The sequence below is a fragment of the Apium graveolens genome, chromosome 6 (assembly GCF_009905375.1).
Source record: "Apium graveolens cultivar Ventura chromosome 6, ASM990537v1, whole genome shotgun sequence".
Taxonomy (NCBI): Eukaryota; Viridiplantae; Streptophyta; class Magnoliopsida; order Apiales; family Apiaceae; genus Apium; species Apium graveolens.
Window position 1 is genome coordinate 296,865,769 of NC_133652.1, and position 8,413 is coordinate 296,874,181.

The following is an 8,413-nucleotide window of genomic DNA, read 5'->3' on the forward strand; positions in this document are numbered from 1 at the left end:
AGGGTCAGATATATTTCAACATATAAATTGAATTCAATAATTATTGTAGTTTGCTAGAATCAATAATATATGATCACATTTTGTGTAATACAACTTATGTATTATAAACACTATCAGAAAATATGGCTTGTGAATTTTCGCACATAAAATCATATAATAAAGCTATGTTAAATAGTAGAAATATATAAAAACACTTTCCAAGATAATCAAAAATTAATAACTTGTCGTTCTCTGAGAACAACTTTGTCATCAATATCACCAACACCAAGAAAATGTTTGATGTACCAATGGATCATCATTCTTTGAAGCAGACCTTGAAGCTTAATGATATATAATGATATTGCTAAATGGTAAGGTTTTCTCCAAAAACTTTATCAAAATATCCCCAATTTATTTTAGTTCCTCTATAAGAGAATGGTAATGTGTGATATGATAGCTGAGTAATGGTATTTGATTTCTTAAACCTTAAATTTAATAAACATGGTTAACAATATGGAAATTAAAATTAATCTAAATTTAAAATAAATAAGAAAATATTAGAGATGATAGAAATATTACAATTTTCCTGGTATGCTGGTGGATTATAGAGTGTTGTATACATGTATTTCTCAATACATGGAGGCTATAATTTTTTATAATGTAGTACTTTGTAATGGAGAAATTTGATCAAAATTTAAGAGTGGTTATTAATTAGAGAGACAAATTATGTTCAATTTAGTTTTACTTACACATATTTCTCAACAAATCGATTCTATGTTAAAATCCTTTTTATCCATATAATTAAAAAATTGAGTTCTAGTGGACGATACTTGAATCTGGTACATGGTAAAAAGGAGAGAATAAAGTATACCAAAGTTTTTTAAGTTGTAAAAGAGAACTTTAATCGTTATATCAATAAATCTCCATTCAAACCTATCTTATGCCTTAAAATATCAATTCGAACCCAACCACGCCCTTTTTTTCCCTTGTGACTTCAAATGCAATTATTGTATTATGAGCTAATAGCCTCCCTTCATTAAAAGCACTTTGTTTGTTAGACTCTGTTTGTTAGACACTGTCTAGATTAAACATAGTTTGAACTTATTCACCACCACCTTCGATACTATGCCCATCAGAACATTATAAAGATAGATAGGTCAAAGATCTTACATATTTTTCAGTTGTTTAACCATAGGAATAAGACATACAAGCCTACGATTTAGTTCCCTTGGCCCATGTTCTGTATCAAAGAAAATCTGACAAAATAAAACAACATATCTTTTGAAAATATTTCAATACGTTTGAAAAATGCCTGATTCGACCCATGTGGATCTAGTGACTTGTATTGATGCATGAAAAAGACTACATTCTTAACTTCCTCCACCCTAATAGGTACTATGACCTAGTGATTGTGAAATAATAATTAAAAAAAGTTTGCAAAAAGGGTAAAATTTGACACGACCTTAATCAAATAACCATATATCAAACAAAATGGTAAATTTTGAAATAAATTTAAACAACTTACCCGAGCAGAAACAAAACCATGTAAAGCCATAGGAAAAGACATATGTGTGTGTACTATCCAACTAAATTATAGTGGAAGACATGTAGATGTGGAGGCCATAACAAGGAATATCAGATATGCATGTCCTATAATTATAATATACCTGTTTGTCTTGTCGTGGTTTCGGTATTTTTGTTTATAACTATGAGCCAAAGCCAAAGCGACCAAATCGAGATGTTCCTCCAAACTCTGATATTTTACCTTGAGCAGAAGATGCTTTTTTGATGAGTCGATTTGATCCAAGTTTGTGGAGGAACCACCTTGCAAAAAGAAAGTCAGGTACCGGGATTTATAAATAACAATTTGAGAATCTCATATTGTAATTTAATTTAATTCCTTATCAACATATGATAAGGAGTTGTCAAAAAAAGAGCACAAAATGTTTTACCTATCCAAGGGAATCCATGTTATAAAAGATTGCAATCTTTCCACTTTTGCTAACTTGATACATTTTCGTGTAGTAGGTAGCAAGGTCATAGTTGCAGAGCAATGTCCTCCACCAATACTATAGATGTCATTTTCTTCGTTATTTGTTTTAATAACATATCACATCTCCGTCCTTGAACTATTCTTGTTATCAACACTTGTGGTATCTCTTCTTTCAACACATTTGTTCTTAATTCCCATAGCTCAGGTCATCTTCTCACAATTTTCTTTTTTCTTTTTCTAAAATGAAACCGGTAAAAAAAATTATAAGATGTGAATTATAATAACACTTGCTTAATTGATTATTAATAAACAAGTATACAAACACCTTTATATGACCTAGGCGATTGGACACAATTTTTTTATTAAACGAGTCAATATATAATAAAATATCTGAAAGTATTGAATTTCTTCTTTGTAGTACTTCATTCTATAAAGATTAACAAACTATCAGTTTACGGAGCAAACAAAAAGTCCAAAATAAAAATTCTACTTTTACAACGACAAGTGATTCCTCACAATTTCATACCACTGTCATTCCAAACAAATCCCAATACTACTCAGAACTGATAATAAGACACGATTGACATATAAACATGATTTAATAAATAAACCCTAATTAACAGATAGTGTAACATTGATAAAAGATCCCAAACACAAATTAACATAGAAACAAAAAAGCAAGGAGGTAAATTAAACAATAATTAGAAATAATCGACCAAATTTAATCTTCTCCTAAATTAAATTTAGTGAATTGAATGAACTTTAGGACAGATGATTTGGGGAAAAAATACATTTCATTCAAGGTTTAATCTTTTCCGAGATTTAATCTTCTTGGAGCTTGAGTCTTTACAAAGATTTAATATTCAGTGTTTGAAAGAAGTATTTCAGCAAAGATTTAATCTTTCGCCGCAGTGGAGATTGTTTGACAGTCTGTGTTTTTTTTGTTTATTTAATAGACAACCGGGAAAACAATTTTAACAAGCCCGCTCACAAGTTTTGAACAAGACCGCCTAACTTTTGGGCCCAAATCTCTGATCTACTGTAACGATTATATAATGTATTGCAATAACATATATTTGTAACGACCTCGAAATTTTGTTGATTCAGTTGGAATGTTTTTAAATTCCCTTGTGATAGACATGAAATCACCTTTCAACAGCAACATTTTTTAGATAGTTTTTAGAAATCTGGTTGCAAAAGTAATTCTATTGTATAGTGAACTAAACATTGTATAACCATTATTCATCTAATACCTGATTCTCCTTCAGGCTGGAAGCAATTCCTCATAAATACCCTGATATACTCTGGTGATATTTATGAATTGCTTTATGCTCTGAAATAAATGTTTTATCATTGAATTACAATATTTATCATGTTGAATTGTTATAGAATTGAATAGATTTCTAAATATGGAACAGATTCATGGCCAGACCAGATTGGTGGTCTTATTAGGCCAATGTGTGTCTTGGATCCTATATAGAGAGCAAAGCTGTGTGCCTTGATCGGGGTTACTGTGTCACTGATCAGCAGCCTAACCTTGGTTTTAAACTTAAAAATAAATATCCAATTCTAATAATTGCTTAACAAGGAACTTGATTCCTATGAATCATTTCAATTGATCATTGTTTACACCCAGTTATTGTTATTATAACTTGTTGAGCTAGTTAACTCACCCGTGTGAATCTGTTTAGGTCATTCTACAGTTAAAATGGAAATTGTAGGTAACGAAGATCCCCAGTCCAGTATGCGATCTAGGATTCCCGGTTGAGTTGGATCGAGCTAGTTTAAGTTATGCAAGTTTGTAAGAATGATTTCATTTTCAGTTGTAAGTTATACTAGTTGGGATTTGATATGACGTAATAAAAGTCAAGGTTGTGGTTGGTTTTCATACTTCACCAGTTGGGATCCATGGTTGCGTAAATAAGGATAATTGTATATAATATTTCATATACAGGTTTTTTTAATATGTGGGTTGTGAACCCCCAAAGTTCTGACCCGGGTTTGGAGGGCATCACAACCATCATCTCCGAAGCTAAATCAACTACTAATATAACCTAATATACAAACAGTGCTACCACTAAAACTACCAGCAATGCTACCATAAATTGCCACTACTAAGACTAACCAATATAACATCAATGCTACCACCTATAATACCATAATTAAACTGGCCATGAATGGAACTGCTTAAGCTAGCACGAACTTCAACACCAACACCAATAATATCATCACCGATTCTCCTGCAAAGATTACCACTTTCAAAGCCACCAATTGCACTAATAAGAGCTCCAAGACCAATGGCACCATCAATTCCAGTAAATCCACTACTAATATTATCATTTCCGGTACCACCAATGTAACCACTAAAGATGCTAGTCATGCTGCCACTGATCCCACTATTAAAACTACCCAATATATCACCAATACCACTACCACTTATGCCATTATTAAATTTACCACCAATGATACACCTTAAGTTAGCACGAACTTCACCACAACCAATCCCACCACAAACTTCACTCCTAAGATTACGACTACTAGTGCCTCCAATTGGACTAGTAAAATTACCACCACTAGTGACACCGTCAACAATATAACTACTGGATTAAAGAAAAACCATAACTCTATACTTTTCAAATAGATATGGATCTATAGAACTTATTAAGCAATGGGTTCTAGTGAGGCTGAAAATGGTGACCCTACGTATTCATGTATTGAAAATATAAGTTCTTCAAACACTAAAAAATTTCCCAAATAAAGCCTACATCTTTATCAAGTAAGAAATCTCATTTTTAACCATGTGTGTTGTGAAATGAAGTTAAAAAGTGATGGGGCTTTGTGAGATGGGAAACTCCGAATATACGTAAACTTAGTGTGGTATTAGGTCAACAAAGAGTAATTTAGAGTTGTTTGTCATGTATACATTAGAAAAATAAAAAATACACCGCAAATAGATCCACTTGTACTATGTGCATTTATATTTATAATATATATTGGCATGGTAAAAGTTAAAAAATAACAAAGAAACTGTAACACCCCCTTCTTAAAATAGAAGGGAAATATTACTTAAAATCCATAAACCTGCAAACAGAGCAATAATATATTTCTAACAATAATTAAACAGTCTAATATCTCCAAAATAATATTAATCTCCAAAATGTCTAAACCAAATATATAAATGCTGAAATCTCTAATAAGTAATTATGTCTGAATAATGATAGAAGTCTGAAATCCTAAGAACGAAATAAAGGGAGCTCTCCATCACACAGTCCCAGATCCCCCTAAGCACCTGCCAGAAAAAGAATACGGCATGAGCCAAACGCCCAGTACGAATTTGGAATACAATTTATAAAACAAAAGATCAGAAATAAATAATCAGCAATTTTCAATAAAACAACAATTTAAAAAAATAAGTAAGGCTGAAACAACGAGGGGTTAGGATATTTCATACCGAGATCAGAACAGATACAAATACACACATCATAGGGTACCTAATGCGTGCAACAGAATGGTTAACGTGTACGGCATATACAACGTCACCATAAATCAAATCACAAATCAAATCCTGGGTGCACCCACGTATCCTGAAACAAATATCAAATGCGCAAAAGCTCCTCCCAAGAGCTAACAGAAGGATACGCCGTGACCAATCACACTGTCACGGAAGTGTCATGTCACTGGTGCCGCAATGACATGGCTGTAGTACCCCTACAGCTGGTTAACTCGGTATACCCTAAATCACTAAGGGTTCAAAATAAAATATTCTCGCAAATTTAAAATCACCTGATACAAGTAATTCAGATTACCAAAACAAAGGGTGTCATAAATAATTTTTGAAAATCGCATAAACAGATATCTAAAATTTTCCAAATCAAATTTTAAAATAATTTTCGGAAGTCAAAATGATCAGATAATATTAACGGAGCAAATAAAATATGGAATTGAGTGAATCAGAGACATTAAATTTCATGATGAGTAGCGCTGAATAAAAAGGGGATAGAATCCGTACCTCGAATATAACAACTCTAATAGTAGCGAAATTCGTAAATAATCAGCTACACTCCCGACCCGCGACCTAATTATGAAACATTAATTAATATACATTATTTATGTATCTTACCGATTGAATGTTATCATTTTTTTATTTATTTACTCTACCCTCACCATGCACATATATACTTAATTATATACTAATATATTCAAACATGACCTACCAAACTTTGAACCCCCTGATTTTCTAACTTAACCTCGTATAACATGTAAATAGATTATGTTTGTGACCAAGATAACAAAGTACCAACTATATTTATATTATTAAATTATAACATTGACTTTAAAATTACCTAGCCCTTATACTTAATTTAAGTCGAACAAATAATTTTCATATACATACACTAAAGTCACATTACCATTTAATTAATTACGAATAATAAGAAAATTGTATGTTTTAATTAACAACTTCAGAACATAATTATCACCTAGCATGAGTTAATAATAACACAGGGGAAATATTCTAATTAGTATATTCCTAAATTTTATTTCAAGCTCTACATGCCAACTAATAATATATATAATCAAATATATATGAGTACACCTGTGTACTTTCAAAAACAGAACATATAGGTTCTTAACAAACAAACTTTTATAATTAAAATTCATACATTAAAAGATAAATTAATGTTATAGATCAACGTGTACTAGAGTCCTTATGTTGAAACATATGTGGTGCAAATATAATATTAATAATCAATCCTTGACTCATGCAATGACACCCAGACCCGACAAAACAAATTGATAATGCCCTCCTTAATCATAATATGCTAATAATAGTACTGTGTTGCATATAATTTAACTAAGATGAATATGGAATCAATTAACTAAAGTAGTAAACGCATAGGACAAGTACCTTTTTATTTACGGCTATTAACACACTCCCCCTCGTCTCCTAGTCTATTGCCCCGTAGCGGTTTCAGCTATTCTCTGCTTCACAATTGTGGTTAGGGTTAACCTAATGCGGGTTTATATATAGGCATAGGCTACCTACTTCTTTTAGAATTCCTGAATTCTTACTTATTTTTTTTTCCTAATTAATAATATAATTATTATTTTAGTTGAAGTAATATAATGGAATTCAATTATTATTATTATTAAAAATCATGGATATTACATATATACCCCCTTAAAAAGGATTCCATCCCCGGAATCAAACGAACTAAATACGTACCTGAATCGAATAAATGTGGATATTTCTCACGAATAGACTCTTCTAATTCCAAAGTAGCCTCTCTCTCCGAATGATTCTTCCATAAAACTTTCACAAACGGAATAGTGTTCATCCTCAAAACTCGCTCCTCTCGAGCTAAGATGACCTCAGCTTCTTCCTCGCACGAAAGGTCCTCTCTAATCTTATGCAATGGATATTGAACCACGTGTAATGGATGATATTTATAGCCCCTCAAAACAGACACGTGAAACACATTATGCACATGAGATAGTTGTGGCGGCAACGCAACTCTATAAGATACTTCCCCAACTTTTTCTATAACATCAAAAGGTCCAACATATCTCGGACTAAGTTTTCCCTTCATACCAAAACGCTTCACACCCTTACAAGGCGACACCTTTAAGAACACATGATCACCTGGCTCAAATCCCCCAAACTTTCTATGTTGGTCCACGTAACTCTTTTGACGAGATCGAGCTTCCTTCAAACTTTCTTTAACTTTCTCTACCTTCTCATTAGTGATTCTAACCAACTCTGGCCCTTCAATGACTCTCTCACCAACCTCATCCCAACACGATGGTGCCCTACATCTCCTACCGTACAAAGCTTCAAATGGCGGCATACCAATACTCGCGTGCCAACTATTATTATACGCAAACTCAACAAGATACAAATACTTATCCCAGTCACCTGTCCACTCTAACGCGCAAGCCCTCAACATATCCTCCAATGTCTGAATCGTCCTCTCTGACTGTCCATCGGTCTGCGGATGATAAGCTGTACTGAAATTAAGCCTCGTACCCCAAGCTTGCTGGAATCCCTTCCAAAAATGCGATGTAAACCTTGTATCTCTATCAGAAACTATCGACACAGGCACACCATGAAGCCTAACAATATCTCGCTGAAAAATCTCTGCCAACTCATGAATAGGAGTAGTCTCTCTAATAGGCAAGAAGTGAGCAGACTTAGTAAGTCTATCAACCACCACCCATATGACATCGTTCTTCTTGAAAGTCCTCGGCAAATGAGTCACAAAATCCATAGTAATGTTTTCCCACTTCCAAACTGGAATATCTAGCTGCTGCAACAATCCACTAGGCCTCTGATGGTCTATCTTCACTTGTTGACATGTAAGACATTTTCCCACAAATTCTGCTATATCTCCCTTCATTCCACTCCACCAAAAGTGCTTCTTCAAATTCCTATACATCTTGGTT